We start from the raw sequence: 12,269 nt of genomic DNA on the forward strand, positions 1-12,269 counted from the left end.
TTTTTTATCCAGCTGTAATTAACTTTTGTTTCTAGGTAAACGAGCAATGCTGCTATGAACGGAAAATTGGTTTGTTTCGTGGAAAAATATTTCCATTTTTATTCCATTAAGGACCGATTTTGTGGCCGCATCATATTAGTCTCAGCATTAATACAACAGTGATGTTTAATCAAAAAAATGTTCGCGGAATTTCGCGTAATTTAGATAACATGAAGAGTCTTCATTGAACGTGTGAAGTCCTTCGTTCTTCGCTTAGAACAGTTAGACATCATTAAATGAATGTTTAATGCTGATAGTTATCGGTTTACCGGTTTGACGTCAAAAGAAGTGGCAGATTGAACGATTTTATTGTGATACACTTTTACTGTTTTGTAGATTGGGAGAACAAGTCAAGTGCATCAAATCACCGCCATTTTTTAAAGAATTTTCTTTACCATAAGCAATTCCAATCAATTATTAATTTATGGTTACACAATACTCAAATTCCCCCATTGCAACATACGGACCAGAACCCATTACCATAATTTTTTTTATGCCAACTATCTGATTTTAACCGATGCCAACCCCTTCAACCCTCGTAAATATATATATCGGATATTCGAAAAGTCGATTTCTTCTACAATAAAATGAGAAGTGAAATGACACATTTTACAATCTATTTGTTCAACCGTAAATATTTTAAAGTGGTGGTGACAATATAATTAAATTAGATCGAATTAAATTGAAAGAAAAACTTTTCGTTACCTTCTAGTGTATTTATGCCGAATAATACATGAAAAAATGTGTGCAACATTATACCACCCACCCTTTATCGAATGTATAGAATATGGTATCTTGAGCCACTAACAAGTTTTCAGCATGTAAGCTCTTATGACGCTTGCATGTGTTGTGGCTCTTCACAAGATAAGTGGTGATTAAGTTATTACTCAGATAAAAGTGAAGGCTCACTTTGGAGAATTCTAGCAACCATCGGTGATTATAAGTCACCTCAAGCAGTGAACAACAAAACTATATCTTCCACTTACGTTACGTCTGAAGCATAAGGTTTACAATTATACGAAAACGATATTTTGGCGCGTAATTTGAATTCGCTAGGGCGCCAAAATATCATTCACTTAATTGAGTGGTATCATTGAAGTTTTTAAAGTCTTTAAGTCAAAAAAGGAGCATTGCCAACGCTATTAAAAAAAATTGTAGCAAAACGACCCGTACTAATAACCAAGGGCTATATGCACATCAATTATGGGGCTCTACAGAGAAACGAAATGCAGAATAATTCATCATGGCAAGCTGGGCGAATGGTTTACCATTCAGTCAGGCGTGAAGCAAGGATGCGTCCTCTCACCACTTTTGTTCCTCCTCGTTCTGGATTGGGTGATGAGAAAGACAAATGCCCAATCAAATGACATCCAGTGGAGTATCACAACCCGACTCAACGATCTGGATTTCGCTGACGATATTTGTCTGCTGACACACGTTGTAAGAGACATGGAAATCAAATAGAAACGGCTAATTCACTACGGAAAGCAAGTCGGTCTGAACCTGGATTCCGGAAAGACGAAGATACTTCGTGTATGTACGTCACGAAACTGTGTACTAACCATCGACGGCAAGCAAATAACGGAAGTTGACAACTTCAAGCATAATCACAAAAGATGGTGGCGCGGATGCAGATGTTCAATCCCGGATCCAAAAAGCGCGACAATCATTTGGAGCGTTGAACAACATTTGGAGATCATCACAAATTTCAAGGAACCTAAAGATTCGCATCTTCAAGACAAACTGTCTCTCAGTGCTGTTATGGCTGTGAGAAGTGGAAAGTGACAAACTCGATAGCATCACAGATCCAAGTTTTTGTCAATAAATGTCTAAGACGAATTCTGAAGATCTTTTGGCCGAACGTCATGTCAAACGAAGATTTGTGGCGCATAACCGGTATTGAGAACATGGCATTAATGATCAGCAGAAGAAAGTGGAATTGGATAGGACACACTCTACGTAGAACCAGTGAAGACATAGCGGAAGCTGCGCTAGATTGGAATCCACAGGGAAACAGGAAGAGGGTTCGTCCAAGGATTACGTGGAAAAGGACAATCATCGAAGAAGCCAAGGACCAAGGAAAGACTTGGAGCGAGGTGAAAGACAAGATGATGATTATTTCAAATTCACTCTGATATGATGTAATGATGTAATAAGTTAAACCGTAACCCTTATAGAATTAATTATTATCCAATCGGAACTTGACTAAAACAAATCATATAGCAAAAGATTTACACTACGGACAAAAAACGATTAACAAACAACTGAAAGGTTTTGTGGCTTTCTCACAATTAATTCTAAAAAATAGGGTGCTAGTAAATAAAGAATAGCTGAAGCATATCCTGAACAAACTAACTTCGTTCCAATCAATGCTTCCATTGTCTATTCCATTATGACAAGTTATTAATCTAGTAATTATATATTCCAGTTACAGTTACATCATCTTGATATAATCTGACTGTAACACATTGGCATCGTCTAGCGAAATCAAAAGCTTGCATACCATTGTTTAGTGGCTTCTGATTGATTGATGATGAACTACCCGTTGAATGAATGTAGTACACACTATAAATACTATACCCGAAATCAACAATCAAATATAAAAATAAACTTTGTATACCGCCAAAGGCGCGTGCCACTTACAACATTTCCGTCGTATGACGCATTAGTACCCCCGTGCGCATTTTTAATTCTCTATTATAGCTTCGTCCCGATGAACACATTAATTATTTAGGCGTTTTCACTGTGTAATATATATGTTCTTGGCCCGTACAATTCGAGTGAAAAATGATTTTGCCAGGATTCAATTTGTTAAAATTTTTAAAATCAGAAATTCAACTTTCTCTTTGGATTATTTGTAGCGAATTTGTTATGGTTCTCGGTTATGTATATTTTTGTAATGATGCAGAATTGTAGATAGATATGTGCGCATTATGATGGTGAGCTGTTACTTCGAAGGTACATCGGTTTTCTTCTTCTAATTAAAATGATTTTGATTTATTTAAGAAACATTTTATTTAGCGTCTATTAACATTATAGTAATCAAATTGGTCGAAAAATTGAAAGATACCAGCCGCTTCAACCTATTGCAAGCGTCTCTTTCTCTGTTAACGACACTCTGAACAAAACTAAGCGATGTGGGTAATGTGGTTTTATATAGTGAAGGATGGGAATACAAGCCTCCCCTTCATGTCGGAACACTTCACAAAATTAAAATTTGGAACCTCGGACGTAATGCAATTATAATTGCTAACGTAAAATGCAATTATAATGAAATAATATGCATGACCAGTGACACAACGCTACCCGTATATTAGCAATGAATATTTTACATAGAAACTGATACTGATCACATGATCTGATTAAGTACACTCTCTCCTCATTTATTACGATGTGTCGTTTTAATTCAATTTTATTAAATTAAAATTCTAAACAATTGTTTTCTTCTGTAAAATATTAAAAAAAGTTGTTCACCAGAGCGTAACAAAAACGGTGTCATATGAATATCGCTTTAATTTATGGAGTGACAATCCTTGAATGTTACAATTAATTTCATTTTGTTCGTCACCACGGTTGACAGAGTTTGTCTATTTAGTTTCGTAGATGTCTTTGCACCCTGTTTTCCTTCCCAGTGTGACAAATTGCATCAATTATTTTTTTATGAAATAAATAGTGTCATTTGTCGAACTGAATTTTATTTAAATTAGGGACATGATGCAGTCGGCTATAGGGATTGCATTTTCAAACTTTTCTCCTCAAATTAGACAGGAAATGTGAACTCGATAAGATTAGTTTTGATGTTTATAGAAAAGATGATGATGTTCTATTTTGCTTTACGACGTTGCGAGGAACTAACAAATGTAAAAAGGAATACCGCAATCGAAAAAAATTACTCAGCAATCCTTTAAAAATTGAATGGAATCAAATTCGTTAAAAAAGCCTTTCAGCATAAGTTAGCAACAACATTTTTCCTAAGCGATGTCGGAAATACGCGACGAAGTCACCATATTACAACACTATTACGAAAAAGTCCTTAAACTGTTCAAATCGCTGGTTATGCGATGAATGCACGTTTACAAATAGAGGGGTTATGGAAATATGTTCACCACCAATTATCTGCCCCAAAATATTGTATACGTACCATGAATATCATGGTAAGTAAAGGAGATTTTTATCATCTCTTTGACATCACTTTTCAAGTTTGCATGATATAAACGATTTAACATATCCGCTAAAACAAGTCATATCTAACCAACTCGGTTTCATGGAATAAATCGGAAACAACAGGTGTACATTTATCGAAAATAAAGTAAAGACAATTTTATAGCCGCGAATCATGGAAGGAGCAGTAAATCGTTCTCTACGCTACTAATTGTAATAAACAAATTTCCAACATTTTTATTTAAGCTGGCAAGATCGATCAGATTAGGTCAAATATTGTGGCATAAGCCATTAATTTCGGTTTCGTGAAAGTAGAAAAATGAAAAGCTGGGGTAGCCTTCTCATGAACACACATGGTGACATATGTTTGTATTGTAAAATTTAATTACATATTACCACTTGGTTCGTATCAAACTCTTTTTATTTCTGATAACGATCGAAATTGAAAGTTGCATTTTTGTTAAATGTAGCATTCGGTGTTGTTGAAATTCCTAGGGTTCTTACAAATAAAATCGCTGCTGGACCTGTAAGGATTACCAACTTGTAATTAAAAAATTACAAGGTCGCTAATGAATGTGTTAAATCTACATAATAGACAACATTGTACCTATGTATTGTTACATTCAATCAAAAACGTAACATTAGACCACTTAATAGTAGATTACAGCAGTAGATTACTATGTAAATGAGTAATACATGTGTGCGATGTTTGAGGCGTGTGAGCCGAAGGCGAACCGCCTAATTTCGCACACATGTATTACTCATTCACATAGGCTCTTCTGTACTGTTCTTTAATGTGTAGGCATCCTGTGCGTTGTATTTACATTGTCTAAGATGAAAACTACGAAACAATTTTGCATAAAAGCAGCATTTCGGAACCTTTTCACTCCTAAACATTTTGCACTAAAATTTAATATTCATTTAGTAGGCATCGGTTGTGCACGCCATTTCGGCGATATTTATTTGACTTCTTTGTTGTTGTCATTCTCAGTTTCAGTGAAAAATTTTTGATTTTGTTGTTTAAAATTGTAAATTCAGTTGTGATTTTAGTGTTTTATTAATTGTATCGTTGGCAAGTGCACCAAAAAATAGTTGTGCCTGCGTAAATTCTAATTTATATCGTGTTTTGTGTGAAGTGCAAACATAAACAAAATCATCGAAAAATTTCCGACCAGCGCATGTAAGTGATCGCGCATAGCATGTAAATCATCGAAAAGTCTAACATGTAAGTTCCATTTACATTCTCATCGCAGACAATGTAAATACAACGTTCAGGATGCCTACACATTAAAATTTTCAATGTATGCTACGCCTGTATGGATACAAAACAAATTTTCATTCAATAACATAATGAGACTAGAATTACACTATCACAATTGAACTTACATAAACATACATTTCGTCATAATACTTAAACGGACTAGAAAATTATTGAATCAAAAAATACTTCAGCTGTATCAGTAAAATTTGAATACAAGGGCTTCACAAAAGCTTTTCAACTTCATTTTCGCTATAATTGGCGCGACTATTTAAATGACGTTATTATAAGCTGTGGATAGATAAACTGATTCCTTCTGTTTATTGATGCAATTCGGGTTCTTTCTAATATGAATCATCTCCAAAACACATCGCTTCTTCTTATTGTATTCAAATTCCAGTATTTCTACATCATCCCACTTCGGTTCATGCCCAAGAGTGACAACATGTTCAGTGATGGCACTGTGATCGATGTTCTTGGTCTTAGCACTGTACTTATGCTGGTACATTCGTTTTTTTAGCTTCTGCTTCATTTGGCCTATATAAATAGCCTCACAAGAGCACGTGACCTTATATACCACGTTTGATTGCTCCGACTTGACTGTTTTGTCTTTCAGTCTACTAAAGCAAAATCTCTTCACATTATTGTCACCTTTGCCAACTACCGTAAACTGTTCCTTACAGATCGACTTCAGATTTTCAAACAAACCCTTAGTATACGGAATCGCTACAGTTGGCTTGTCGTGCTGTAGTCCATGTTGATTGTAGTTGATTGTCCATTGACTTGCTGTCTTTTTGTGCTTTTTGTGTTCAGTTTCGTTTTTGTTATGATGTCTTCTGTCAGCTTATTCGGATAACCATTGGACTGTAAAGTGTTTCTTAAAAGCTGGAAATTCTGCTCGTGGAATTCTGGATCGGAAAGCAACAGAATTTTTTCTGTCATTAGCGCTACTGTGTTCTTCTTGTAGACTAATGGTAGGTGCGATTCGAAATTCATGTATCTAACAGACCACGATGGTTTATGGTACCAGTCCAATTTGATGCTGCAACCATCCCTTATGATAAGCAATTCCAAAAAAGAAATCTTTTGATTGAGTTCCTTTTCAATTGTGAACTGCACATGCGGATTGTAGTCATTGAAGGCTTTGAGTATCTCGTCTGCTTTGTCTTCTGGGACAGCAGACAACATATCTCCAGAAGACGGGTAGTCGAAATCCAAGTTTACTAATGACTACATCCTCCAAAATTTGCAGAATCAAATCCGCAAAAACTGGTGTTGACGCAGAACCCATTGGAGCACCGAAAATTTGTTAGTAAAAGGTTCCTTCATATTGAAAGGTCCACATTTTTTATGTAAATTTGTGTCGTGTAAATGTTTACTGTGATTTAATGCAATTAATCAGCAAGACATTCTTTCCTTTGTATATACAAGTAACATTGCCACCCAACCCATCATTTTGAAATATTTAACTTGTCTGCAGCTATAACTCTCTCATTCGAATAATAATTCGAAATCTATCTAAATAATTAAACTAAATAAATCAAAATCAGATCATAATGCCCGCAGATTTCTGCTTAAGCGACTATATTGTATTATGTACCTTCACTACCCTCTGGGCGCGAAAATCAACCGCCAGTCTTTCCCTATGATATTATGGGATGTATAAGTACTCAATAAGAACATTGATCGTATTTATATTGCTAGTGGTTCTTTCATACCATAATATAGAGCAACCCTAATTTCATTTCAAACTCGATGAAAACTAAAGAAATCACTTAAATGCAACTTATTTGTTTTTATCCCGAATAGTTATTGTGAACGGTGTGCATTATTTTCGAATTGGATCGGAAAATGGATGGAGTGTTGTAGAATTATATGGGGTTTTTTATGCGTCTTTGTCAAAATGTATGTTTCGATTCGTTTTCTACACGTGTACGTACATACAAACGACACGTGCTTGCTAGTACAAAATGTTTTTTAGTCGATTTTTTCTGTTATTTTAAAAAAGTTCGAAACTTCTGTATGAATGCACCATTGCACCGAAATGAACAGAAATTATTTCTGATCATGAAAGCGTATATTATACAATATGCTGCGTTAAATAGTCACTATTATTGGATTATTTATCAAACTAAAGCAACCATTTTGTGGAACAACGGAAGGTAAAGCGTACTTTACCTCCCTACTTAAAAAACAATTGCTCTCTTGTAAACAATCTGATCTGTGGGAGACATTATATAATTTCGTGGAGCCAATTATAACACGAGTCGTTCTCGGCAATTGTTGAGGCAATAGTTAGGCATTTAAAGTTTATTTTAAGTTTCCAGAGTTTTTGAATTAGTTGCCGTAAAATGTGATTTTGTATTCTATAAATTATTTTCAAGGAAATTTCACTTTTGTGAAAATTTGTCATGTATAACAGTGCTTCCACCGTACCCTTTCCAGCATTATTATCACTTCGTGGAATATTCATCAAATCCACTAATATCTCAAGTTTTCTTCTCATGGTATTTCTATTATTGCCATTGTATTGCTATAACAAACATACAAAATTAGGAAACTATAACAGGGAACGCATAAAAGCCAATGCTATTTTCTGATTTGAATTAACCATTAACCCTCTATTCGTTTCGGGAAATGATGACCCATTCATTTAATACACCCTATCCCTTTCCTATCAGTACATAAGCCCATTATATAAAAAAAACAACAACAACAAACAAACAAGAGTTTAATTCCAGGTTGTGTAGCACATTTTTAATTTCTGCTACTCGTATTTTAAATGTCAATTTTCACACGATATATATTTAGGCATACAACAAAGTCTATTATTGTTGGACTACATTTTCCGAACAATAGTTCGGTTGAGTACATTTATATGTTTATGCGGGTAAAAGTCACGTGCCGCAACACGTAATTTATTTTAAGTTTTGTTCAATTTAAAAAGGACGAAAAGGCCTCATACATGATGAGTGATATCAGATTGCTGTTTTCAATTACGGATGCCATTAAAATATGTTGGAAGTGTATACAAGTAAAGAGTTAAGTGTAAATCAAAACTCGAAAAAAAGAATAACCAGCGGGAAAGAACAGCAAATGAATGCAATTTTTCAGTTCATTTAGTTTTAATTTTCATCTAAAAACTAGAATCTGTATCCATGTGGAATAGAATATTCAATTGAAATATGAAACGAATTTTAAAGTTGTGTGCGGATTTTCCTTGACATGACAATTCTGCTGTCACAATACGTCAATCATCAGGTAAGATTATTTATGTTGATATCCCTAATGGAAATGGTAATAACATTTTCCAAACCAAATAACCTAAACCCGATACAAATGTAATAAGTAAAATAAATTCCAATTTTTATGCTTGAATTCATGCGGAATATTTTTTTCGCTATATTCTCTCTGGAAAAACAATATTGTGATAAAATTGAAAAACATCAAAGAAATATTAATAATGCTTTGGTTGATGAACAATGCACGAATATCTTTTAGAAAATGTTATTCGTTTTTTTAAACATATTTTTACTTATACCGTTAATTCACTGTGTGTTTGCTCAATGTCATTTGGGAAAATTTCCGTATTTATTATTCAATGTTACCTTTTGCAATATGGAGGAAAATATTTTTTCAATAAAGAATATCTTTCATCAAACGAACGTCAGAATCAAAGAATTTCCGTTTTGTCGTGATGGTTATACCTTTTTAATAATTGTTATGATCGATGGATTATGTTAGTCCAGTAAAATACTGAAACAAATTGTAGAAAATTTATTTGTTTGAGCCAACAAAACGAATATATAGTCTACTTATTATGGACTGAAAACCTAAGAAAACACTTTTATCAAAAGTATTAAGACGAACGACCCTTGTTGATGCGCCATTTCCACAAAATCAAAATAATTACATTTTATAAGAACCGATCGAGTCAACGACTAAAGAACAACATTTCAACAGAAATTTTAAAATATCACTCATCTGTACTAAATTGACTGCACTATAAATTCAACCCTATAGGTAAATTGCGCATCACTACAGAAACATATAAAGCGATGCGATGAGTGTACATTTTTTTACCGATTTCAAAGAATAATTTTCTTATTGATGATGATACCTTAGCAGTGTTTTTTCTGATATGTTCTCTGCAATGTTCATTATTTACATATGACTGCCTCAATTCATTAAAAATTCCCCACATAATATTATAAATAATAAAAAATATCCTTTGAACTTTGTTATTAATATTATTAAATGTCGTTGCAAAGCGATTATAGGATTATGCAAAAAAAAAGGCTTTGAGACAGTTATTTGTACATCATATGGAAAACGTTTCAAACATCATACTGCTACGATTGAAGCTTTTTACCTGGAATAACGTAATTGCATTTCAAGTATAATTAAAATTTACACGCGCAAGAATTTTCATAAATTGTCGGCTACATTCAAACCTCAAACCTCAAAGAGGGATTCTTTTGAAAAACAGAAGACCGAAATCGGAAGCCTTTTCTAATGGAATTATTTATATGTGCCCAGTAAGGTATTCGACCCAGAACAATTTTGTGAAAATACTTCGAAAATTCTTCGAAAATTCTTCTTGTGGCTGGTAAGAGGTCATAAAATACCGAAAACATGCACTTTTCTTACAAAAATTTCTCCAGTTACACGAGCCGTACAGGGTCATGTGGGGTGTCATTAGAAAGGTAATTGCATGTACTTCCGGTGCAAATAGGGTCTTATTGGGTTTAAAATTCATCCACACTGAGATATGTACAGTTGAAGTTTTCAACCGAAAAAAGACTGAAAACTTACACTTTTCTTACAGACATTTCTCGAGGCACACGAAACGTACATGGTCGTGTGGGGTGGCATTAGAAAGGTAATTGCATATACTTCAGGGAAAGTAGAGTTACGGAAGTTTGGTAGCATCTGCGATTCAATATAAGCACTTAAACACTTCAACTTCTTATAATTCGTCGTATATGCTTCCAAGACCCAATATTCCCTATTTGTCCTGAAAGTACATGTAATTACCTTTCTAATGACACCCCAAACGACCATGTACGTTTCGTGTACCTCGAGAAATTTCTGTAAGAAAAGTGTAAGTTTTCAGTCTTTTTTCGTTTGGAAACTTCAACTGTACATATCTCAGCGTGGATGAATTTTAAACCCAATAAGACCCTATTTGCCCCGGAAGTACATGCAATTACCTTTCTAATAACACCCCATACGACCCTGCACGGCTCGTGTAACTGGAAAAGTTTTTTGTAAGAAAAGTGCACGTTTTCGGTTTTTGATGACCTCTCACCAGCCACACAATCTTCGAAGAATTTTTTTGAAAGTTGTTTTGGCATCTGGGGTCAAATACCTTACTGGGCACGTATAAAAAATTCCAATAGAAAATGCGGCCGATTTCGGTCTTCTGTTTTTCAGAAGAATCCCTTATAAGGGCATTGAGCATGACGAGAGGTTCGTAGTGGTATGGCTGCAATCAAAAAGCATTTTTGTGTGTGTTTATATAGGTTTTTAATTAGCATGGTAGTAGAGTATGCGAAACTTTTAATTCTTCAAATAATGGACAATTATTCAGCGAAATTTATTACCTTCAACTAGTTAAATGTTCAATAAGATACACGCTCCAACTTGTACAAGTTTATCTTATAACCATAATTGCATTTAAATCGACTTCTTATGAACACTATTATTTAAAGTTGGGGATATTGTTCTTAACTGTACTGTCTCTTTGAAAATTCATAGTATACCACATGACAAGCTAAAGTTTGTTGCATGGTAGAAACTTATGTGCGCTCATGAATTTTTATATCCTGTTGTGCAATGTTCAGACATATATCGAAAAACAATGATGTTCTTCTTTCATCCACTCAATGGCTCTTTAAAAAAATCAACAAAAAATTCGTATGCTGTGCGCTTATTTTGCTTCGATAGTCCTCGAGATTCAAAGCGTATTAATTTAGCCATAGCCACTTGAACCACTTGTTGAGTAAATATTTTTATGAAAAATTATGTAATATTGTGCTGCAAACAATAGTGACCATTATCCTGGTTATAATGGCTATAAATACCATTTTAGTATAACAATTTCTCTGTGGCTTCCGTACTTGAGCACGTATCGGTACTTCTCTATACACAAAAGTTGATTTTTTTTTTCTTCGACTGAATATTAGAATGAAAGGAGCTCATTTTATGCTTCTGATATGGAGAACGAGATCATCTAAATTAATTTTGCATGAGAAAAGATGAGAAATTCATTAGAAATGGCTGGTTGGCAGTGAGTTAATATGTGACCATTTGATACAGAAGTATATTTTGTTTCGAAAATTTACGTCAAACGTGCTTTTCGTGCTCACAATCTCAAGTAATTATTCAATCAAAAATGAATTGAAAGTAAATGTGGTTTAAAATTGCAAATGTAGTACAAATGGATCCGTATGCATCTTATCTGACTTATAACGAATTACATTTCGTGCTAAAACTAATGATAAATTTAATTCAGCTGTACACGGGAAACACGCTCACTTTTTCGCTTCCACTATGTATAACGTGCAGTCATTTCTATATGGTCAAACAAGTGACATTAAATAAAATACTCTGTCGCACAAAGAAATACCTTGACCTAGGTCATAGACGGTTAGATTAGAGATCAAATTGTAAAAATTGTGGTTTTCCAGAGAAATTTTATTTCCGGCGAACGAATGTTTGTGTTCAAATATTTAATGGAATTTAATGACAATGACATTCAGAGATGGAGATATTGTGGATGACGATGAATGTTTTATGGTTAGTCGTT

This window comes from Bradysia coprophila, unplaced genomic scaffold (assembly GCF_014529535.1).
Source record: "Bradysia coprophila strain Holo2 unplaced genomic scaffold, BU_Bcop_v1 contig_232, whole genome shotgun sequence".
NCBI lineage: Eukaryota > Metazoa > Arthropoda > Insecta > Diptera > Sciaridae > Bradysia > Bradysia coprophila.